The 24,190-nt window shown below is 49.5% G+C and overlaps 1 long non-coding RNA gene and 1 other non-coding gene across 3 annotated transcripts; both read left to right on the forward strand.

Annotated features, from left to right (window-relative positions):
• The first annotated feature begins 659 nt into the window (after positions 1 to 659).
• On the forward strand, positions 660 to 3,232 carry LOC135964702 (uncharacterized). Of its 2 annotated transcripts, XR_012417169.1 has the most exons (3): positions 660 to 772; positions 1,724 to 1,819; positions 3,098 to 3,232. It is a non-coding gene; the product is annotated as an uncharacterized lncRNA (long non-coding RNA). The 2 variants fall into 2 exon arrangements; XR_010577231.2 differs by lacking the exon at positions 3,098 to 3,232 and having other exon boundaries at positions 1,724 to 1,922.
• A 12,229-nt stretch (positions 3,233 to 15,461) lies between these two features.
• LOC123575343 (U6 spliceosomal RNA) lies at positions 15,462 to 15,565 on the forward strand. The gene has a single exon (XR_006700641.1). It is a non-coding gene; the product is annotated as a U6 spliceosomal RNA (small nuclear RNA).
• The last annotated feature ends 8,625 nt before the right edge of the window (positions 15,566 to 24,190 follow it).

Genomic DNA, 24,190 nt, shown 5'->3' on the forward strand with positions numbered 1-24,190 from the left:
TGAGTGGGTGCACTCAGTTATGTGCGCAAGTGTGTACGTGTGTGACGCGTGTGTACGTGTGTGACGCGTGTGTACATGTGCACGCGTGTATGCGCACGTGAGTGCACTCGAGTGTGTGTGCTTGTGTGTGCGCGCGCGCGCGTATCCATGTGCGCGTCTATTTGTGCATGTTTGAGTGCACCTGTGTGTGCACGCGTGTGTGTACGTATGTGTCGTGTGTGCGCACTCGGAAGTGTATGTGAGAGTGCGCGCGCACGCACGCGTGTCTGTGTGTGTGGCGAGGGGGGCGGCAAGGAAAGCAGGCTAGACATCTTTTAAATAAAATAAGAAAAATAAAAGCCCAGCAGTCCAGGGTGTCTTCAGCCAGCCCCTCCCTCCCGCCCCACCTCCGGCTCCCGCCCCACCTCCGGCTCCCGCCCCACCTCCGGCTCCCGCCCCACCTCCGGCTCCCGCCCCACCTCCGGCTCCCGGGCCGCGGCTCCGGCGCCGCGTTTTCCTGGCCGCCCCGCGCCCGCGGGTTAAAGCTCCCCCGCCAGGAGTAAACAGCGCCCCAGCCGGCAGTCGGCAGCCCCGCCCCTCGGCCCGTTTCCTGCGCCAGCCCTGGCAACAGGCCCCGCCCTTCGCGACAGGCCCCACCCCGTGCCGTCCGTCTAGCCCTTCCCGGCGTCCGCCTACTCGCGGCGAGGTCCCGGCACGGGCCCGTGCCGAGTGCCCAGCCAGCCCCGACCCTCCTCCCGCGGGACTCCACGGCCAGAGCCCGAGCCGAGGGAGGGTGCGTGCCGCGCACGTGACTCGTGTTGTGGGCGGGGCCTTCACGGCGATGGCGAAGAGGGGAGGAGGAGGTGGGGAGGAGGAGGTGGGGAGGAGGAGGTGGGAAGGAGGAGGGAGGGAGGAGGAGGAGGAGGAGGGGCGGGGAAGGAGGGAAAGGGAGTGGGGAGGAGAAGGGAGAAGGAGGAGAGAAGGAGGGCAGGGGAAAGGAGGAGGGGAGAGGAAAGCAGCGGAGGGGGGAGGGGAAAGCAGGGGAAGGGGCGGGGCGAGGGTCCGGCTTAGCCTCCTCCAGCTGCCTGGAGCTTGCCTGGGGCCCCGTTCTCCCGCCCCCGCCCCTGCCCCTCTTCGGGTCCAGCTGGGAACTGGCTCTGGCCTCTCCGCCCGGCGAGGGCCTCAATGGGCTCCCCGACGACTTTGCCGCGGTTGCTGCTTCTGCAAGCACAGCCTCCGGGCGCTGTCCGGCTGCAGGGCTCCCACCTCTTCCCCAGGTCCGTGCTCAGCAGAGCCTCTTAAGTTTCCTGCCTATGTCCACAGAACCCGACATTTCAAGCCCCCTGAACGCACAGGCTCCTGCTGCATAAACACCCCGCCCTCTTGCCTCCTGCACACACAGGCCTACATTGTAGGGCCTCCCACGCCTCTCCGTTCCTGGAATGGAGCTCACCTAACCCTGTGCTCGTCCTGCTGTCTTCTCTAAGGGTGGGGAAACTTGAGGTTCAGAAAGCTGGAAGGATTTCAGTGTGCACCATACGTCGACCACACAACAGTCCCACTCCTAGGTATTATCCAAGAGAAATTAAAACATGCCCACACTAAGACTTCTGCTTGCGTCACAGCCAACCAGAAAGTAATCACAATATCCATGAACAGGAGAGTGAATAAACAAATTGCAATATATCCATGAAATGGGACGCTACTCAATAAAAAGAAATAAACTTTTTTATTTCTTTATTAGTGCAGACACTACCTGGGAGGAACCTCAGAAGTATTCGCTCTGGCGGACCCGGCACAGTGGCCCACCATTGTAATCCCAGCACGTGGGGAGGCCAAGGTAGAAGATCACTTGAGGCCAGGAGTTTGAGACCAGCCTGGGCAACACAGTGAGACCCGTCCCCCCCAACCCGCATCTCTTCACAAATAAATAACATTAGCCAGGCATGGTGGTGCAGTCCTGTAGTTCCATCTGGAGAGGCTGAGGGAGGATCACTTGAACACAGAAGTTCAAAGCTGCAGTGAGCTGTGATCTCACCACTGCACTTCAACCTCGGTGACAGAGTGAGACCCTGTGTCTCACATAAATTTAAAATAAAAATACATAAACTATTAGCTATGTGAAAAAAGCCAGACATACTGTAATGATTCCATTTCTGTGAAATTCTGGAAATGACAAAACTAACGGTGGTGAGCAGATCAGAGATTACCAGGGGTCAGGTAAGGGTATTGACTGGAAAGGGGCAAGAGGAAATTCGGGGGATGATAGAACTGTTTTATATTTTGATTGTTGTGGTGGTCACAGGGCTAGATACAGTTGTCAACAATCATTGAAATGTGCACTTGAAGTTGGTAAATTGTGTTTTATCTAAATTATTCCTGAATAAAACTGATATTTTAAGAAAGGAAAGGTGGAAAAATTTCCCAGATCTGAACTAAGACTGGAACTCAGAACTCCTGTTGCCAAGGGCTTCTTTCTACCCTGATCTCTGTGTGTAATTCAGGGGCAAATGGAGGTAGAAAGCAGGACTCAGCTCCAGAGGCTGGGTTTGGAGACTGAACCAAACTGAGCACTAACTAAAACAGGGACAGAGAAGAAGCAGCTTTCCCACCAGTGAAGTGGGAAAGACACGCCCACCATGTCAATGTATCATTGCCATGGCAACACCCCAGAATGACTGCCCCTTTCCATGGCAATGACCCAACGACCCAAAAGTTACCACCCTTCTCCTAGACATTTCTGCATAAACCACCCCTTAATCTGTTACATGTAATTGAAAGTAGGTGTAAATCTGCAGCCTGAGCTGCTACTCTCTGCACACTGCCTACAGGGTAGCCCTGCTCTGCAGGAGCAGTTGAGGGGCTGTAACGCTGCTGGAGTTGTAACACTGCCACCTCAGTAAAGCTGTTATCTTCTACTCTACTACCAGCTCACTGTTGAGTTCTTTCCTGAGCAAAGCCAAGAACCCTCACGGGCTAAGCCCCTCTTTGGGGTTCACCTGCCTTGCATCAAGATGACTACCCAGAAACTGGCAGTATCCAGCTATTGTCATCCAGTTAACACCCTCCAGATCTTCCCTCCCAGGGAAAATGCCCATTACCTTCTATCTGTCTCAAGGTAGCTCCAGGAAATAGATCAGAGCTGGTGGAAAAGGAAACTGGAGAACCTTCACTAAACCTTCACTGCAAGAGAAGCAGTCATTTCAGGGAGGCATTGAGAGAGAGTGAACTATGGAGCCAGACTACCTGGATTCCGAACCAGCTCCTCCACCTACTTGCTCTCTTGGACAAGTCGTTTGACTTCTCTCTGCCTCCGGTTCCTCATTCGTAAACCTGGGATGGTGATAGTAACTACGGCTTAGATATGTTGTTGGGATTGAATGAGCAAATGTAGGTAAAGTGTGCAGGCAGCATTTGGCCTCTAATAAAGCCATCAAAGCAATCATTCTGTGCTATGTACTTAGTGTCCCTACCACTCTTCCTGATCCCTCCCTCACCTCAGCTTTAGGACTGACTTGAAGATTAGCAGCAGAGTGAATGGAGGGTTGGAGGGCAGGGTAGCTCTACTGACACAGGTGTGCGTGATGTGGTGCTGGAATGGGGAAATATGGGGTTCAGAGAAGGAAGTCATGGGTCCAGGCAGTGGAGTGAGGAGACAAAGTAACTCGCAGATACAATGTGGACGGGTACTCTGCCATCTCCTGGTCTCTGAGCTCCTGATCCACAAGTGAGTATGTATGTCTAGTCTTCCCTTGCACTATATGTTTCCTGAGAGCAGACACCATGTTGTGTTTACCATTATTCATCCTTTAGCACCTAGCTCAGTGCTTGGGATGTAAGTGATCAACAAATGTTTGAATATTTGTTCAATGAGATTTTATTTTATTGATTTATTGGTTTTTGAGACAGGTTCTTGCTCTGCCAACCAGGCTGGAGTGCAGTGGTGCAATTATAGCTCACTGCAGCCTCAACCTCCTGGGCTCAAGCGATCCTCCCACCTCAGCCTCCCAAGTAGCTAGGACTATAGGCATGAGCCACTACATCCGGCTAATTAAAAAATTTTTTTTTGTAGAGACAGGGTCTCTCTGTGTTGCGCAGGCTGAGCTTTTATATGTATCACCACACTGAGCCCTGTGAAGAGGTTCCTAATTTTAATGAATTTTAGAGTGCCCTTATCCAACTCTTTCACTTCAGAGTTAAAGGAATCAAGGAAAGATATTTGCCTGGGGTTATACGACAAGTTAGAAACAGAGGCCAAGTCTCTGCTTTCAACCTGATGTTATTTCCTTGACACCACTCTGTACTTACAATGCAATTGGAAGGAAAAACAAACTCCCTAAAACTTACAGAACTAAATGCGGCAGTGTGTGGTTAAGATTCGAATGCATGGTATATATGGTAGGTGTGGCTCAAGTTGAGAGCACTGGATTCCCCAGGGGCTGGGATTGGGCAGAAAATGCTCACTGCAAAAGAGAACTTGAACTTACCCTGAAGGATGGGTAGAATTTGGGATTCAGGAAACAGAAGTCCAGGGAATGGAGGTAGCTTTCTGCTGAGGCCATGGTGAATGGGTAAGGGTCAATCGGAAAACAAGAGGGGTTTGCACTGGACCATAGTAAGACAAAATGTTGGAGGATTAAGTTGAGGCCAGATTATGGGAAATTTCAAATGCCAGGATAAGGAGTTTCTACCTTCGTCTATGGGCAGTGAGGAACCCCTGTATATAGACACAGCTAGGCACTGAACCAAGACAAGACACCAGGCAAAGGTCTGCCAATGTGATCTGATTTGCATCTTTTGCAGACAGTTGCTTGCCATATATATGCATTTACTGAATTTACCCCCACACAAAGGAAACTCTACCAGCTAGCTTGTCTATATTTATTTTGCCTCCATATACACATGATACTTGTTGGGAGCAGAGGAAGGGGAGGGAAATTAACATGGTGTGTCTGTAGACACTTTCACCTGCAGTAGTCTCTCATTTAATCCTGACAATCTTGTGGGGAGTGGGTGGTATTGCCTCAGTAACCCCCAGAAAGGGTTGGTAACTTTCCCAGCACACACAGTTAGGAAGTGGTGGAGCCAGAATTCAAACAAACTCAGCTTTGACACCAAAGCCCTCTCCAATCGCTTCTCGAAACCTTCCCATGAGAAGACACAGGAATTGGGGTCTCAATGCCAGGTTCCTTGAAGTCAGACAAATCTGGGTTTGAATTTCCATTTCCACTACTTACTAGCTGGTAGCAGAGGCTCATGACTCTGATGGACCTGAAGCTTCAAGGCCCCCTCACTTTACACAGGCCCCTTGCAAGCCTGCTGCCCAATTTTCAATTCCCAAATTTTGCATTATTGTCCTGAAAGAGGGCTCCAATGATTGCATAAGCGTTGGGCCTCATGAAACATGAATCTGCTGAAGGTAGATGACCTCTATCAAGTTACTTGCTGAGACTTAGTTTCTGTATCTGGATAAAATCATCCTGGACTCTGGTCTACCAGCTTAACATCCAGTTGACACATAACACTAGAGATGCTGCAGTAACTTGAACCTGATCTCACCTAGCCTTACTCCAAAGGCAAAGGTTCACAGAGCCCCTAGGTTAAAAGAAATACCTAATGGATTGTTAAGTACGTAGGTCCAAACAACTTAATAGGTATTCATGTCTTAACAATTTAGTAATTATTTGCAAAGACAACACATAGAAATTGAAGGAAATTAATGTTTTTATTATTTTTTATTTTTTTAATTGTTTTGAGACGGAGTCTCGCTCTGCCATCCAGGCTGGAGGTGCAGTGGCGCGATCTCAGCCAACAGCAAGCTCCACCTCCCAGGTTCACGCCATTCTCCTGCCTCAGCCTCCCCAGTAGCTGGGACTACAGGCGCCTGCCACCACGCCCGGCTAATTTTTTGTATTTTTTAGTAGAGATGGGGTTTCACCATGTTAGCCAGGATGGTCTTGATCTCCTGACCTCGTGATCTGCCCTCCTTGGCCTCCCAAAGTGCTGGGATTACAGGCGTGAGCCACCACGCCTGGCCTGATGTGTGTGTTTGTTTGTTTGTTTATTTATTTATTTATTTATTTATTTTGAGATGGAGTGTTGCTCTTTTTGTCCAGGCTGGAGTGCAATGGCAAGATCTCGGCTCACTGCAACCTCCACCTCCCGGGTTCAAGTGATTCTCCTGTCTCAGCCTCCTGAGTAGCTGGGATTACAGGCACATGCCTTCCCGCCCTGCTAATTTTGTATTTTTAGTAGAGATGAGATTTCACCATGTTGGCCAGGCTAGTCTCGAACTGCTGACCTCAGGTGATCCACCCCCCATCTCGGCCTCCTAAAGTCCTGGGATGACAGGCGTGAGCCACTGCACCTGGCCTTTATTTTATTCTTTTTATTTTTTTTATTTTTTTATTTTTTTATTTTTATTTTTTTTTTTGAGACAAAGTTTTGCTCTTGTTCTCCAGGCTGGAGTGCAATGGCACAATCTTGGCTCACTGCAACCTCTGCCTTCTGGGTTCAAGTGATTCTCCTGCCTCAGCCTCCCAAGTAGCTGGTATTACAGGAGTGTGCCACCACGCCCAGCTAATTTTTGTATTTTTAGTAGAGATGGGGTTTCACCATGTTGGCCAGACTGGTCTCAAACTCCTGACCTCAGGTGATCCACCCACCTCGGCCTCCCAAAGTGCTGGGATTACAGGCGTGAGCCACCGTGCGCAGCCTATTTTATTCTTAAATGACTGCAATTTCTAACAGGATGAGTACACCTGTTGAGCACTGCACAATTTCCCAAACCTTAGAATCAGATGCACACAATCACCCTCATTTCCTATTTCCCATCCATTTTCATATGCAGTGCTTGCCCTTTTTTTTTTTTTTTTTTTTTGAGACGGAGTCTCCCTGTGTCTCCCAGACTGGAGTGCAGTGGCGCGATCTCGGCTCACTGCAAGCTCCACCTCCCGGGTTCACGCCATTCTCCTGCCTCAGCCTCCCGAGTAGCTGGGACTACAGGCGCCCACTACCACGCTCGGCTAATTTTTTGTATTTTTAGTAGAGATGGGGTTTCACCTTGTTAGCCAGGATGGTCTCGATCTCCTGACCTCGTGATCCGCCCGCCTTGGCCTCCCAAAGTGCTGGGATTACAGGCGTGAGCCACCACGCCCGGCCCAGTGCTTGCTTTTTAACACAGTATCTGACAAAACCCAATTCTGTCAAGCCACCGAAAGGAATGTAATGTGATGTAATGTTGTAACTGTGCATTGCCTTTGACTAACAGTTCATGCAGTGTGTGACAGATGGCAGGTATCACTGTGTCCCTCTGCAGCATTTAAAATATCCTGATGAGGCCGGGCGCAGTGGCTCCCGCCTGTGATCCCAGCACTTTGGGAGGCTGAGGTGGGTGGATCACTTGAGGCCAGTAGTTCAGGACCAACCTGGCCAATATGGTGAAACCCCATTGCCACTAAAAATACAAACATTAGCCTGGCATGGTGGTACACTCCTGTAGTTCCAGCTACTTAGGGAGGCTGAAGCAGAAGAATCACTTGAACCCAGGAGGTGGAGGTTGCAGTGAGCTGAGATCACGCCACTGAATGCCAGCCTGGGCGACAGAGCGAGACTCTGTCTCAAAAAAATAAATTAAAATATCTTAACGTGCCCCCTGTGAATTTGCGGCAGCACCCTAGGGCACCTCGACACACAATTTGGGATACTGGACTTAAGGAAACTGTTAGAGGCTATATCAGGAACAACCAAAAGGCAGCATGGGCTGGGGGTGGTGGTCACGCCTGTAATCCTAGCACTTCGGGAGGTTGAGATGGGCGGATTGCCTGAGCTCAGGAGTTTGTGACCAGCCTGGACAACACGGTGACACCCTGTCTCTACTAAAATACAAAAAATTAGCGGGGCGTGGCAGCGTGCACCTGTATCCCAGTTACTTGGGAGGCTGAGGTAGGAGAATTGCTTGAACCTGGGAGGCGGAGGTTGCAGTGAGCTGAGATCGCGCCACTGCACTCCAGCCTGGGCAACAGACTCCGTCTCAAAACAAACAAACAAACAAAAAAAGCAGCATGGTTCTTTCCAGGAGAATGGAAGCAGGGAACAACCTGTATGTATCCTTGTTCACAGTTGGCCACTCTGTCATTGTTCCATGGTCTGCAGGAAATCTTCCTGAAGTCTCTCTTCCTGGTACCTCCTTCCACCCTGGGTTATGGCTATTTACATAACATTAGCAAAGAAGAGAATAATGGTTGGTTGTTAGAAGGCCTGGATTCAAGTCCCAGATCTGCCACTCAGGAGGTACGACACCTTAGTCATAACCTCTTCTTTTTAGAGTCTCTTCCAGCTTTAAATATCTATGAATCTATGCATCTTCCCTCAAGCTTTCTCCTAAGAGGTCAAAATTTTGCACTTAATTTTAACTTAGCCTCATCAGAATAGGAAGGAAAGAAGGAAATGTTCCTTCCGTTGTATACATTCTGCATGCTAGAAGCCTGGGGACTTTAAATCAAACAAAAATCAATTTTCACATCAGGTAAATTTCTGAAAAGAGAGAAGAAAGCAAGAACATAAAGCTCTCTACAAGGTGCCCTTGTGTATGGGGTGCTGGAAATGTTTCTTGATCTGAATGCAAATAACTAGGTGTCTTCAGTTTGAAAAAATTCATCAAACTGTACATTGTGATTTGTGTATATTCTACTTTAATTTCTTTTAAGGGCAGGTAAGCAAATTGGAGAATTGAAACAATATAGAAATTACATAAAAATACAACACAAACAATACCATTTTCTTTAAAAACTTGACGATGACTTGTAAAAGTGTGAATATGCTATACGCTTGTGGTAATTTTTAAAATAAATTTTAAGTCATTGAAAAACACAATAGGCCAGGCATGGTGGCCCACATCTGTAATTTCTGCACTTTGGGAGGCCGAGGCAAGAGGATTGTTTGAGCTCAGGAGTTCGAGACCAGCCTGGGCAACATAGCGAAACCTTATCTCTACAAAAAATACAAAAAATTAGCCCAGCATGATGACACATGACTGTAGTCCCAGCGACTCAAGAGAGTGAGGTAGGAGGGTCACCTGAGCCCAGGAGGTCAAGGCTGCAATGAGCCGTGCTTGTGCCACTGTAGTTCAGCCTGGGTAACAGAATGAGACCCTGTCTCAAAAAACAAGAAAAGAAAAAGAAAACAATAAAATAAGGCTTTTGCCAGCTTAATAAGGAAAGTTTGAGACACAGACCAGCAAAGGGAGGCTCATGTCCTCTGCATGGTAGAGTCCGACTTCTTCGAAGGCAGCCTTTTACTGCTCTGTCCCTGTCACACTACAAAGGGTCAGATGTTCAGCCTATGCAAATCCATCAGAAGGACAATTTATCAGGCTGGGTGCAGTGGCTCATTCCCAACACTTTGGGAGGCTGAGGCAGGAGAATGGCTTCAGTCTTGGAGTTTGAGACCAGCCTGGGCCACATAGTGAGACTCCATCTCTACCATTTTTTTTTTAATTAGTGTGGTGTGGTGGTGCCTGTGGTCCCAGCTACTTGGGAGGCTGAGGCTGAAGGATCTCTTGAGCCCAGGAGTGCAGTAAGCTGTGATTGTGCCATTGCATTCCAACCTGAGTGACAGAGCAAAACCCTGTCTCAAAACAAAACAAAACAAAAAGGAGCAACCATTCTGAGAAGCCAAGGGGCAGAAGCCTGGGCTTGGCCTGCAGGCGCTGGTATGTAATCTGCTCCCATCAGCGACAGGAGCTGTCTCTGAAGCTAGAATGGAAGAAACAGCCAGTGACCAGAGGCTGCCTGTTCTACAAGAAAGAGCACTGTCCTAGCTTTGGGGACACAACTAGCAGAGTGACCAGAGCAAATCATCCATAACATTATGACCAGGCCAGGCGCAGTGGCTCACGCCTGTAATCCCAGGCTGAGGCAGGTGGATCACTGGAGGTCAGGAGTTTGGAACCAGCCTGGCCAACATGGTGAAACCCCCTCTCTACTAAAAATACAAAAATTAGCCAGGCATAGTGGCACACGCCTGTAGTCCCAGCTACTTGGGAGGCTGAGACAGGAGAATCACTTGAACTCCAGGGAGGGGGCAGAGATCGGGCCACTACACTCTATCCTGGGTGACAGAGTGAGACTCCGTCTCAAAATATATATATATATATATAAAACTAGATGGTGGATAGGAAACCCTATCTTAAAAAAAAAAAAAAAAAAAAAAAAAACTTTAAAAGTATTTGTATCATTTGATCCTTCAAAAAAATGAAAATGATTGCATTTTGGTACAGTTGTACAATGTTAACATCGAACCATCAAACATATTTATGATGTGTTTAAGGAAGTGGGAAATGTTGCTAAGATATTAAGTACAAAAAGCAAGACACTAATGACTTGCACAGAACGATCAAGTCTGTAAAGAGAAATAGGGCAAAACGTGAAGAAATAGCCCACTACGTAAAGTATTTGCTTCGGGGTGGTGGAATTATGGGTGCTTTTCTGCAGGGCTTTTTTTGGGGGGGGGGGGTCTAATTATTTACAGTTTTCTGTATTTGCCATAGTGTATACACTAAGCACATACTACTTTGATTATAATGCGGCGGGAGGTTGAAAACGATCTCCAATCTCCTCGGTTTCCTTCTCAATCCTTTGCATAAGGTTGATTTCCTCCAGGCCCCTTCCTGAAAATTCTGCAGGTGACGCAGGGCGCTCCAGGCGCGCAGCCCCAGCGCGGGCCGCCGCCGGGAAGATTCGAGAGGCCGCCGGCCACGGAGCGGAGGCGTCGGGTTTTCGTGCTGCTACCCCCGCGGCGAGTGCCGCCTAGGCTGTCGGGCCGCGTCTGTCCTCGGGCTCGCTGGGGCCCGGCCGCCCCTCTGCGGCGCGGGGCGAGTTCTTGGAAAGGCTGCGTTGGCGCTCCCTGGCCCTGCCCGCGAGGCGGGGACAACCCGCGGCCGCAGCCTGGCGTCCCCCTCCTGCTCGGTCCTCAACCCCGGCTGCGGGCGGCGGAAGCGCCCGGGCCTGGGAGGGAGGGGGAGGCGTCTCCCCGCCGGCTCAACCCCCTGGGCGCGGGGCCGGGAGGGCGCGGCTGGGACGTGCCCGGGCCCACGAAGGCCTCCGCCCCACCCCTGCGCGCCGCCTGCAGGGGAGACGGGGCAGGGCGCCCCCAGCCGCCCAGGCCGCTGGCTGCCGGCCGCCAGCCATGCACAGGGATCAGGCGAGGGGGTGGGTCGTGATCCGGGAGCCCGGCAGGCTGTGCCTGCGGCCCCAACGCTCGGGTCTCGCTCCCGGCTGCTGGACCGGCCCCTTTGTCCCGTAGTCCTGCTCCGCCGGGGATCGTGGGGAGCCAGGCCGAGCGCGCGCGCTGGCGTCGGTGTGGACAGCGGGGGAGGCTGCCCGGCCTGATCCCTTGGCGTGCGCCCTGGCACGGCGTCCCCACGGCCTCTCCGGGGCCCGATCCCTGGGCCGGCCTGAGCGCTGAGCACTGCACCCGGTTTTCTTTGGGCGCGTGGCTCGTCCTCGGCCTGCTGCGGCCTCTTCCTTGCCCCGGCTGTGTTTTCCTTTGTATTTCTTTCGGTTTTCTTATTTTTCTTTCTTTCTTTTTTTTTTTTTTTTTTTTTTTTTTTTTTGAGACAGGGTGTCGCCCAGGCTGGGGGGCGGTGGCGTGATTACGGCTCACTGCAGCCCTAAGCTCCCAGGTTCAAGCAATCCAGCTGCCCCAGCCTCCTGAGTAGCTGGGACTACACATGCGCGCCACCACTCCCAACTGATGTTTTCAAAAACTTTTTGTAGAGACAGGTTCCTGCTATGGGGCTTGCCCAAGGTGGTCTTGAACTCCTGGGCTGAAGTGATCCTCCCGCCTCAGCCTCCTAAAGGGCTGGGATTACAGGCATGAGCCACCCCGCCCGGCCAGCACCACTGTTTCTCTACCTCAGCTTCTTTGTCTAAGTCTGATCCACCAAAGGCCTTCTTCGGCCCATCTTTCACCTCTATCTGTAAACCCATTCCTGCCGGCCCTGCACTCTGCCCTGCAGACACACATGCCTGAGGCGAAATCCAAGTTTACTTCCACTTTGACCGTAGGACAAGATCCTGCCCTCTCACTGTCACCACGAAATATCCCCAAAGGCTAGAAGAGTTGACTCTTGCTCTATTACCCTGGGCCCGCTGCTGCGTAATTTGCAGGGCTCAGTGAAAAATGAAATTGAGCAGAGATGGAACCACTGCATTCCAGCCTGGATAGCAGAGGCAGACGCTGTCTCAAATAAATTAATAGAAACAGGGTCTCACTCTGTCGCCCAGGCTGGAGTGTGGTAGCATGATCGTGATTCACCTCAGCGTCGACCTCCCACGCTCAAGAGATTCTCCTCCCTCAGCCTCCTGAGTAGCTGGGATGACAGATGCGTGCCACCACCACCCCTCACCCCGGCTTTTTTTTTTTTTTTTTTTTTTGTAGAAATTGGGCCCTCCTATGTTGTCCAGGCTGGTCTCAAACTCCTGGACTCAAGTGATCCACTTTGGCTTCCCAAAGTGCTGGATGACAAGCATGAGCTACCGTGCCTGACGTTTCCTTCCTTCCCTCCCTTCCTCCCCCGTCCCTCCCTCCCTTCCTTCTTTCCTCCTTCCTTCCTTCCTTCCTCCTTCCCTCTCCTTTCCTTCCTCCTTCCCTCTCCTTTCCTTCCCTCCTTTCTCCTTCCCTCCCTTCATTCTTCCCTTTTTATCAATCTTCTTTCTTTCCTCCCTTCCCTGCCGCCTTCCTTCCTGAGCAAAAAGTAAACCGACCCTGGGACCCTGCTAAGTCAGGATGCTTTGCAGCTCTGCAGGTGGAACACTCCCGAAGCCAGGCTTGCCAGCAGCCTTTCAAAGCATCTCCTCACAAAATATTTCAGTAATTAGCCCTTAGAAGTAATTTTACCATGGTGAGACCAGGCACACATCATCCTAATCAAATCATGAACGTGAACGCACAGATAATGAGAGAAGTTGACATTGCGTGCCACCTGGTGAAACCCAATGAGGAGTGGCAGCGTGACTTCTGCCATGCTCCTGTCAAAGATGCAGGACCCAGGTCTTATAAGGAAACGCTGGACAAACCCAATTTGAGGGACAGCCTACAAAACGGCCTGTAATATTCAAAAAAGTCAAGACCTTGAGAGCCAAGGAAACTTGAGGAGCTCCCTAGGTAGAAATAGACTCAGCAGAGCAACTGTGTCCAACGTGTGATTGTTGTGTTGTAAAGAATGTTATTGAAGTCTGGGCGCAGTGGCTCATTCATGTCTGTAATCCCTGCACTTTGGGAGGCCGAGGCGGGCAGATCACTTGAGGTCAGGAGTTCGAGACCAGTCTGGCCAACATGGTGAAACCTCATCTCTACTAAAAATCCAAAAATTAGCCGGATGTGGTGGTGGGTGCCTGTTGTCCCAGCTACTTGGGAGACTGAGGCAGGAGAGTCACTTGAATGTGGGAGGTGGAGATTGCAGTGAGCCGAGATCGCACCACTGCACTCCAGCCTGGATGACAGTGCGAGACTCCGTCTCAGGAAAAAAAAAAAAAAAAAAAAAAAAAGAATGTCATAGAGGCCACAGATGAAAGGCGATGAGTCTCTGGGCAGAGAATAGGGGAGTTATTTTGTTCGACTCTTTCAGCTAATTTCCTGTCAATTTGAAATTATTTCAGAATGAAAAGAAAGAATAAAATTCACCATCACAATCCCCCCCCTCCACACCAGCTTTCCCTCTAGACTTCGGTCAATAGCAGCGACGTTCTCCCAGTCACCAGAGCTTAAACACTTTGGTATCATCTTTGATTCCTCCCCTGCCCACTTCCCCACCACCCTAACACAAAGTCCTGCTAATTCTTTTTAAAATGCCTCTCACATAGCTACTTTTTATATTAAACCTCCAAATTAAAAAAAAAAAAATGACTCTACCTACCTCGTGTAATCATTTTAAGTAGTGTCTGTGAAAATAATTTGTATACCTAGAGTATTGTGTAAACTCAAGATCTTCTTGCACCAGCTCAAGCCTGGATTACCGCTGTTTACTGCTGCAGTCTCCTAACTGGTCTTCCTGTCTCTCCTTGCTCCCTTTACCAACCCATCCTGTATAGGGTTACCGGAGTAATCTGCCTAAAAGCACATTTTATCCTGTCCAGACCTTCCTTCCCACGGTCCACTGCAGGACTTAATCCATGTTCCCTGGGAAGACTGTCGTCTATGAGCTGAACCAAAACGGTCTGCCCTTGTATCAGATAACCCTGACCTTTCCCCAATTCATAGAGAAAACAAAAGTTAGTGGATAGAACTTTCTCAATTTGTAAATATTTTCCCCCTATATGTACTTGTTTTTCTGTAGTAGTAAATCCAAGCTTTCATCTGCTACTTTTGTAGGGGACAAAATCAATGAATAAGCAGCAAATAAATCATAAAGATTTGGCCATAGGATATCATACTTACTTTGATAGATTGGTTTTCTCATGGGCACATATGGGTGGTTGTGATTTTTACAATGCACATCAATCAATTATATAGCCATTTTCTTAAAAAGCGTTTCTGTTTGTTTTGTGATGGAATTCAATATATCAAAATTTTATCATGAATAAGAGAAAACACTGCCCTCCCAAACAAATACTTGGCCTCTTATTCACAGTTTTCCCAGCCAGATCGCAGCGACTCCCCTTGATAGCAAAGTTGTCTAATCTCTGTTCATTTTTGCTTTCTTATTTGTTTGCTTTGCACAAACCACTCCATGTCCCTGGCACTCTCCCCCTATTCCTGTCTGCAGAAACCTCCCCAGCCTTAAAAGACAAAATTAACCCTCTACTTGGTGAAAACTTCAAAAATCATGACGACTCCTTCTAACTCCGAGCATGTCTTGCCTCTGCTAGTCATCTGGCACTTAATCAAGTACTGCCTAGTGGATTCTTACTTTCTTGTGTACACAGCTGTAGTTAACTCATTCTTCTGACCAGGCGGGGCGCTGTGGCTCACACCTGTAATTCCAGCACTTTCAGAGACAAAGGTGGGTGGATCACCTGAGGCCAAGAGCTTCAGACCAGCCTGACCAACAGGATGAAACCCCTTCTCTGCTGAAAACACAAATCATTAGCTGGGCTGGTGGTGCATGCCTGTCATCCCAGCTACTCTGGAGGCTGAGGCAGGGGAATCGCTTGAACCCGAGGGGCGGAGGTTGCAGTAAGCCGAGATCGCGCCGCTGCACTCCAGCCTGGGCGACAGAGCAAGACTCTGTCTCAAAATAAAATATAAAATAAAATAAAATAAAAAACTCAGTTCTTCTACTTGTCAATGCAAGGATACTTTCCTTTCTGAATTGCACTGGAAGCAGAGTTCAAGTGTTGGAGTAAGATAAAATAAGATTGAAAAGCTGTTAGAGAACTTTGTTAGGAGTTCAGACTTTGTTTTATAGGACAGGGTTTCCTACTTTATAAGCTTTAATGTGCGTACGAATGGAGGGAGAGCTTACTAAACATTTAGATCCTGTGCTTGCCTCAGCAGCACATATACTACAATAGAAATTATACAGAGATTAGCATGGCCCCTGTGGGAGGATGACACGCCAATACATGAAGCATTCCATATCTTTAAAGGAATCGGCCAGGTGCAGTGGTTCACACCTGTAATCCCGGCACTTTGGGAGGCCGAGGCAGGTGGATCACTTGAGGTCAGGAGTTCAAGACCAGCCTGGCCAACATGGTGAAACCCCATCTCTACTAAAAATACAAAAATTAGCTGGGTGTGGTGGCGGGTGCCTGTAGTCTCAGCTACTCGGGAGGCTGAGGCAGGAGAATCGCTTGAACCTGGGAGGCAGAGGTTGCAGTGAGCCGAGATCATGCCACTGCACTCCAGCCTGGGCAACAGAGACAGACTCGGTCTCAAAAAAAAAAAAAAAAAAAGGTTCACCTTCCTTTTTGTATCTGGCTTATTTCACTCAGTGTAATGTCCTCAAGGTTCATCCATGTTGCAGCATGGGTCAGAATTTCCTTCCTTTTTAAGGCTGAATAACATTCCACGGTGTGGACCACATTTTGCTTCTCCATTCATCTCTCAATGGCCCCTTGGGCTGCTTCCACCTCTGGGCTACTGTGAAGAATGCTGCTGTGAACATGGGTGTACAAATATCTGTTTGAGCCCCTGCTTTCAGTCCTTTTGTGTATTTCCCCAGATGTGTGATGACTGGATCACATGGAAATTCTGTTTAGTTTCTTGAGGAGCATCATATTGTGTTTTGCTTGTTTTTTGAGACAGAGTCTCGCTCTGTCACCCAAGCTGGAGTGCAAGTGGCACGATCTCAGCTCACTGCAACCTCCGCCTCCCAGGTTCAAGCAATTCTCCTGCCTCAGCTTCATGAGTAGCTGGGATTATAGGTACACACCACCACGCTCCGCTGATTTTCTATATTTTTAGTAGAGACGGTGTTTCACCATGTTGGTCAGGCTGGTCTTGAACTCCTGACCTCAAATGATCTGCCTGCCTTGGCCTCCCAAAGTGCTGGGATTACAGGAGTGAGTCACCGCTCTCAGCCCATACTGTTTGTTTGTTTGTTTGTTTTTTTAATTGCAGCTGCACAATTTTACATTCCCACCAGCAATGCACAAAGGTTCTAATTTTTCCACCTCCTTGACAACTTTTCTGTTTTGTTTGTTTGTTGTTGATAACAGCCATCCTAATGGGTGTGAGGTGGTTGGTTACTTTTTTTTTTTGAAATGGAGTCTTGCTCTGTTGCTAGGCTGGAGTGTAGTGGCATGCCTCCCGGGTTTAACCGATTCTCCTGCCTCAGCCTCCTGCGTAGCTGGGACTACTGGGGTGCCACCACTGCGCCCAGCTAATTTTTGTATTTTAGTAGAGACGAGTTTCACCATGTTGACCAGGCTGGTCTTGATCTCATAACTTTGTGATCCGCCCGCCTCGGCCTTCCAAAGTACTGGAATTATAGGCGTGAGCCAGCGCACCTGGTCAGTTGGTTATTTTTTAAAGTGGTTATGTTTCTTTAGACTTTTAGTTGTTCAAAAACTGACAATGTGATTATTTGCTTGAATGATTCTAATGGAATCAAAGACTTGAGTGGAATAAGTGAGTGATTCCCTAAGGGTGTCAGCATGTATATTCAAAATTTCCCAGAGCCCCTGCCTAGTAGTGATGAAATCTGTGTTTTCATGAACGCCAGTCCTGTTTGAATTTTTGAGACACAAATGGGTAGTAGTGATGTGCCCTGATCTCAAATAAGAGGGGAAGGAGCGCCCTCTTGTGTTCCTTCTCTGCTGGTGTCAATGACTACAGAAAGCCTGCTGAGAAATGCACATTTTGGATCTTCCAAAGACATTCCAATGACGGTGCTACTGTCAAACGCCAATCATGTGTCTACTGCGTGAAAGAAAATGTGGAAATATGGCAAGAATGAAACTGGAATCCTTTGAGGAATTCCCAACCTAGTGGGGGAATAAGATACATGCAGAAATCACTCGAGTAGAAGACAGATTGAGCAAAATGGACAGAGTATATATAACGTCAATACGGGAAGATCAAGACTTCGACGGGGAGAGAAGTCGAGATTCACATCAGAATGTAAACCTGGCTGGTTAAGGAGGAACTTGAGATGGCACTGGATTTTTTTTGTGGTTTTTGGGTTTTTTGTTTGTTTAGTTTTTTTGTTTTTGGAGACAGAGTCTCACTCTGTGGCCCAGGCTAGAGTGCAGTGATGCAATCTTAGCTCAAAGCAACCTGTGCCTCCTGGGTTCCAGTGATTCTCCTGCCTCAACTTCCCGAGTAGCTGGGATTACAGCCGTCCACCACCACGCCCAGCTAATTTTTGTATTTTTAGTAGAAACGGGGTTTCACCATGTTGGCCAGGCTGGTCTTGAGCTCCTGACCTCAAGTGATCCACCCACCTCAGCCTCCCAAAGTGCTTAGATTACAGGTGTTAGCCATCTCACCCAGCCAGCACTGGGGTTTTTTAATGGTGCCAGCTTCCGTTTGTCTGGACCTGGAAGGGCCAACCACATAGGTATAGTTGTCAGATTCCCTAGTCGTTTGGAGCAAGGACCCCAGAACTCATGGGTTCCCTGTCTTCTCAGTAGTGCCCTTCCCACAGCTGTCTCTCTCTTGAGTTTCATCCCCCGAACTCTCCCTTTCCTAAATTGGCTGATGGCAGAGGCACTGCCTCCATAGCTTCCGCTGTCCGTCGTGCACACAAAGAAACTTACATAGGTCCTCTGGTTTTAGGATTTTGCAAATATAATCAGGGTAGGGACAAGTTACAAAGGGATTAAGAAACTCTTGAAATCTCTGTTTCTGAGAGCAGCCTTCTGCCATCCTCTTAGAGTCCTGAGGAGGTGACGCTCCCATCCCTTGGTCTGCATCCTTCTGTCTCTCTGTTTTTTTTGTTTTGTTTTTTGATGGCATGTTTCTCTGTTGCCAGGCTGGAGGACTGTGGCGTGATCTCGGCTCACTGCAACCTCGGCCTCCCTGGTTCAAGCGATTCTTCTGCCTCAGCCTCCCAAGTAGTTGGGATTATAAGTGCGCGCCACCACACCCAGCTAATTTTTGTATTTTTAGTAGAGATGAGGTTTCACCACCTTGGCCAGGATGGTCTCAATCTCCTGACTTCGTGATCTGCCCACTTGGGCCTCCCAAAGTGCTGGAATTACAGGCCTGAGCCACCGCACCCAGCTAAGAAAATTCTAAGTTCTGCTATTTCTCCTGAAGACATTCTACAACCTCCTTGTATTCTCTCCACCCTCCTCCACTACTTTCAGTTCAAGTCAGCAGCATCTCTTCCCTGGAAAACTGTGATGGCCCCAAACTGGTCTTCAGTGTTGCCCCTCTCCCGCATTATCCAGAAGTCAGAGCTCTTTCAAATGCAAGTCCTAGCAAGTCACTCTCCTCTTTAAAATCCTGTCCTGATTGCTCAGCTATGTTGGAGATAGTGTCTTAACTCCTTAGCACAGCCTGGCTTCCCATTTGGGCTCCTGGCTATCTTTTCGGCTATCTCTCTTTTCCAACCCTGCTGCAACTCAGCCCCACTCCTCTAGGCTCCAGCTGCACTGGACGTTTTACAAGGACCACTCACAGTGACAAGAAGTTTCCTGGATGTGGATCTTGTGGTGCTAACGCCAGGACAGCCCTGGCAAACCAGGATGCTTGGTCACCCAGGTTTGGTCTGGGGTCTCTTTACTTTATTTGGCTTACTTTATTCCTCTCCATCCTCTCTGTGGAATGCTCCCCCTTGTACACTCAAACCTCGTAGTTACTATGAAATACTGTTCATCCCATCCCAGGTTTCTCCCTCCCTCCTTCCCTCCCTCCTTTCCTTCCTTCCTTCAACAGAGTCTTGCTCTGTCACCCAGGCTGGAGTGCACTGATGCAATCTCAGCTCACTGTAACCTCTGCCCTTTGGATTTGAGCAATTCTAGTGCCTCAGCTTCCTGAGTAGCTGGGACTGCAGGCACGTGCCACCACGCCTGGCTAAATTTCGTACTTTTTTAGTAGAGTCGGGGTTTCACCATGTTGGCCAGGCTGATCTCGAACTGCTGACCTCAAGTGATCCACCTGCCTCGGCCTCCCAAAGTGCTGGGATGACAGGTGTGAGTCACCGTGCCTGACCCATCTGGAGTTTCTGCTTGGACATCACTTCTGCAATGCCCCGTGGAGTGGCTCACTCCTTCCTTCTGTGAGCTTTCACAGCCTGGCCGCTCTGTCTCCTTCGCAGCTATGATCACCGCGTTGAAGGCAGGAACAGTTTCTTTCTCATATCTATATTCCCAGAGACTTGCATGAAGTCTGGTGCAAAGTGGGCATTCATAAAGTTTTGCTGAATGTGGCCGGGCGCGGTGGCTCACGCCTGTAATCCCGGCACTTTGGGAGGCCGAGGTGGGTGGATCACCTGAGGTCAGGAGTTCGAGACCAGCCTGGCCAACATCGTGAAACCCCATCTCTACTAAAAATACAAAAATTAGCCGGGCATGGTGGCGCATGCCTGTAATCCCAGCTACTCGGAGGGGCCGAGGCAGGAGAATCGCTTCAACCTGGGAGGTGGAGGTTGCAGTGAGCCGAGATCATGCCATCACACTCCAGCCTGGGGACAAGAGCGAGATTTCATCTCAAAAAAAAAAAAAAAAAAAGTTTTGCTGAGTGAATGAATATCAACACAGTTTACCAACCATTACCTGGTTCCTACCACAATGGGAGATGTGCCTACCTCACATGTCTGTGTCCAATGTATGGCAAGGGTTGCCCAGGGAACCATCCTGGGGCACAGAGCCTACCCCCAAATGATCACAAGATTATTTCCCATCTCACATGTTCTCCTAGAACCTTGCAGCTCTCCCAAGTCTTCGTCCTCTCTGCTTGAAATTGGACAAGCCCCTCTGGCCAACTAGGGATGGTGGAAGAGACTAGGAGACTTCCAAGGCTGGGACCTCAAAGGTGATTCCGGTCAATCTGGCTCTCTCTTGGGACCCTCATCCATAGAACCCAGCCCCCCTGCCATGAAAACCCCAGGCCACATGGAAAGGTAAAGAGGCCCCGCCCTCAGTCCCGGCTGAGCTCTCAGTGGGTGGCACACACCCACTTTCCAGCCATGTCCCTGTATCCCTTCGGACATGGATCCTGCAGCCCTCGGTTGAGAGGATGTGGAGGATGCTGTGTGGGTCGGAGGTCTTGTCTCTGAGAGAGAGACAACCTCCCTACAGAGCCCAAACCACAGATTCATGAGGAAAATGAGGGACTTGCAAGCAAGTACATTCAGGGTGGTTTATTACACAGAAATAGATAACCCAAATATTCCTTAAGACAACATGCAGGCTGGGCGCGGGGGCTCATGCCTGGAATCCCAGCACTTTGTGGGGCCAAGGTGGAAAGATTGCTTGGGCCCAGGAGTTCAAGACCAGCCTGGGCAACATAGGGAAACCCCATATCTACAAAAAATTAACAAATTAGCTGGGTGTGGTGGCACACGCCTGTAATCCCAGCTACTCAGGAGGCTGAGGTGGGAGCACTGCTTGGAGCCTGGGAGGTCGAGGCTGCCGTGAGCTGTGATGGTGCCACTGCACTCAGCCTGGGCCACAGAGAGAGATCCTATCTCAAATAAAAGAGACAACATGCAGCCTCTGGCACTGGAGGGGCCTTTCTTTCTCCTGATACGTCCTTGCCCCAGGGGATCTTGGCTTATTCTGAAAGGGGCTGTGAACAGACTCTGGTCTGGCCCATTCAAACATCTGCCTGCAAAGTGACAGGCTCGTGATATAATCAAAGAATGCACTGGGACAAAGAGGGTCAGACGCACGGAGCTACAGGCCATCCCAGCTTATCTGTCTGTCCCTGGCTTCTGGGGGCAGCCCAGGAGGAAACCCTTCCTGACAGCCGTCTTCTTTTGGAACACATGGGAGGAACACAAGGTCTCAACTCAGGGAGACACATTCGCTTCACCCTGGATAGGACAAACAAATCAACTGAACCCACCTATCATTTGGGCATCAATACCCCTGTGTCTGGGGCCTTCCGCCCAGGCCACTATCTTTTTTTTTTTTTTTTTTTTTTGAGACTGAGTCTCGCCTTGTCGCCCAGGCTGGAGTGCAGTGGCGTGATCTCGGCTCACTGCAAGCTCCGCCTCCCGGGTTCACTCCATTCTCTTGCCTCAGCTTCCCGAGTAGCTGGGACTACAGGCGCCTGCCCGCCAGCACGCCCAGCTAATTTTTTGTATTTTTAGTAGACACGGGGTTTCACCGTGTTAACCAGGATGGTCTTGATCTCCTGACCTTGTGATCCACCCGCCTCGGCCTCCCAAAGTGCTGAGATTACAGGCATGAGCCACCGCGCCCGGCCCAGGCCACTATCTTTTGTGTGTGTGTGTGTGTGTGTGTGTGTGTGTCTTTATTTTTTCATCTTTTTCATTTTACAAGAGATGACCCTTTCAATAACCAGACAGTGGATGTGACAGGAGAAGTTTCAAGGCCAGGAGTTTGAGACCAGCCTGAGCAACTGAGCAACACAAGTAGAAGAGCCCAGATGAAAAAAAATGAAAAAAGGAGGAGGAGGCCGGGGTGTGTGTGGGGGGGTGGGTGTGTGATGGGGGTGAGGGTGGCTGGGGGAAGGAGAATGAAAGAAAAGAAAAGGAAAAAGAAAAGCAACCACCAAGAAAGTTAACATTCTCCAATTGTGCAGGCACAAAAAAGAGTGATTTCACGTCTTTTCCAACAACACGGATAAAGCAAGAAGCAAGTATGTATCCAGGGAACTGCCAGGCCACTATCTTAAACCATGCCAAAATATATATTTACAGTATGTAGCGCAAGGACATAAGTGTTCAACATTACAAGCTTGGCAAACGTGTGTGTGAGTGTTTTTGTTTTGTTTTGAGACAGAGTCTTACTCTGTCACCCACGTTGGAGTGCAGTGGCACGATCTCGGCTCACTGCAACCTCCACCTCCTGGGTTCAAGCGATTCACCTGCCTCAGCCTCACGGGTAGCTGGGATTACAGGTGCCTGCCACCACATCCGGCTAATTTTTCTATTTTTAGTAGAGATGGGGTTTCCCCATGTTGGCCAGGCTGGTCTCAAACTCCTGGCCTCAAGTGATCCACCCACCTCAGCCTCCGAAATTGCTGGGACTACAAGTGTGAGCCACTGCACCCAGACTCTAGGATTCTAATCTAGTTAAAGCAGAATGATAGAAAAACAGATGTTAGCTGGGTGCAGGGGCTCACACCTGTAATCCCAACAATTTATGAGGCCAAGATGGGAGGATAGTTTGAGCCGGGAGTTCAAGATCAGCCTAAGCAACGTAGGGAGACCTTGATTCTACAAAAAACCAAAGAACAATTAGCCAGGTGGCATGTGCCTGTGGTCCCAGCTACTCAGGGGGTTGAGGTGGGAGGATGGCTTGGGCCCAGGAGGTCCAAACCCAGATGGGTTTGATCAAAGGGAGGTGCTATTGAAAGTGAGGAAGGCTGGGAAGGGAGAGAGGTGGGGGTCTTCTCCGTCTTCCCTCCCTGCTAGGCCTTGGGGTTTCTTTGTTGTTGTTTGGTTTTGTTTTCTAGAGATGGAGTCTCACAATGTTGCCCAGGCTGGTCTCAAACTCCTAGGCTCTAGTGCTCCCACCTTGGCCCCCCAAAGTGCTGGGATTACAGGTGTGAGCCACTGCACCCAGCTCCCAGGCCTCAGTTTTGATGTGGCTGTGTCGCTCGGCCACACCACACATGTCCTGGTGGACGGCCCCTCTTCCGTGGCTACAGCTCTTCACTGATCCCAGCAACTCCACCTTCTCTCTCTCCTTTGCCTCTCCAGCCTAAGGGATGATAAAGTTTTCTGCTGTTGCCAGTTCCTGGGCACTTCACCAGCCCTTCTTCATGCTCTTTTTATTTATTTATTTTGAGACAGACTCTCACTTTGTCACCCAGGCTGGAGTGCAGTGGTGCCATCTTGGCTCACTGCAACCTCTGCCTTCCGGGCTCAAGCGATTCTTATCATGCCTCAGTTTCCCAAGTAGCTGGGACTACAGGCGTGTACCACCATGTCCAGCTACTTTTTTCTTTTCTTTCTTCTTTTTTTTTGGTAGAGATGGGGTTTCACCATGTTGCCCAGGCTGGTCTTGAACTCAGGGGATCAAGCGATACGCCCACCTCAGCCTCCTAAAGTGCTAGGGTTACAGGCGTGAGCCACTGCACCCGGCTCCTTCTTCATTCTCTTAACTCTGCCCACAGCATATGTTATGGGCTACACTATGTCTCCCACAAATTCTATGCTGAAATCTTAACCCCCGGGACCCCAGAATGTGACTGTATTTGGAGACAGAGTGTTTAAAGAAGTGGTTAGGGTTAAATGAGGTGGTTAGGGTGGGCGGTAACCCAATAGGACTGGCGTCCTTTTAAGAAGAAATTAAGGCCAGGCACCGTGGCTCACGCCTGTAATCCCAGCACTTTGGGAGGCTGCGGTGGGTGGATCACCTGAGGTCAGGAGTTTGAGACCAGCTTGGCCAACATGGCGAAACCCCATCTCTACTAAAAATACAAAAAATTAGCTGGGCACGGTGGTGGGTGCCTGTAATCCCAGCTACTCCAGAGGCTGAGGTGGGAGAATTGCTTGAGCCTGGGAGGCAGAGGTTGCAGTGAGCTGAGGTGCCATTGCACTCCAGCCTGGGCAACAAGAGTGAAATTCCATCTCAAAAAGGAAAAAAAAAGAAGAGAAAGAGGAAGAAGAAGAAGGAGAAGGAGG

The sequence above is a fragment of the Macaca fascicularis genome, chromosome 8 (genome assembly GCF_037993035.2).
Source record: "Macaca fascicularis isolate 582-1 chromosome 8, T2T-MFA8v1.1".
Lineage (NCBI taxonomy): Eukaryota > Metazoa > Chordata > Mammalia > Primates > Cercopithecidae > Macaca > Macaca fascicularis.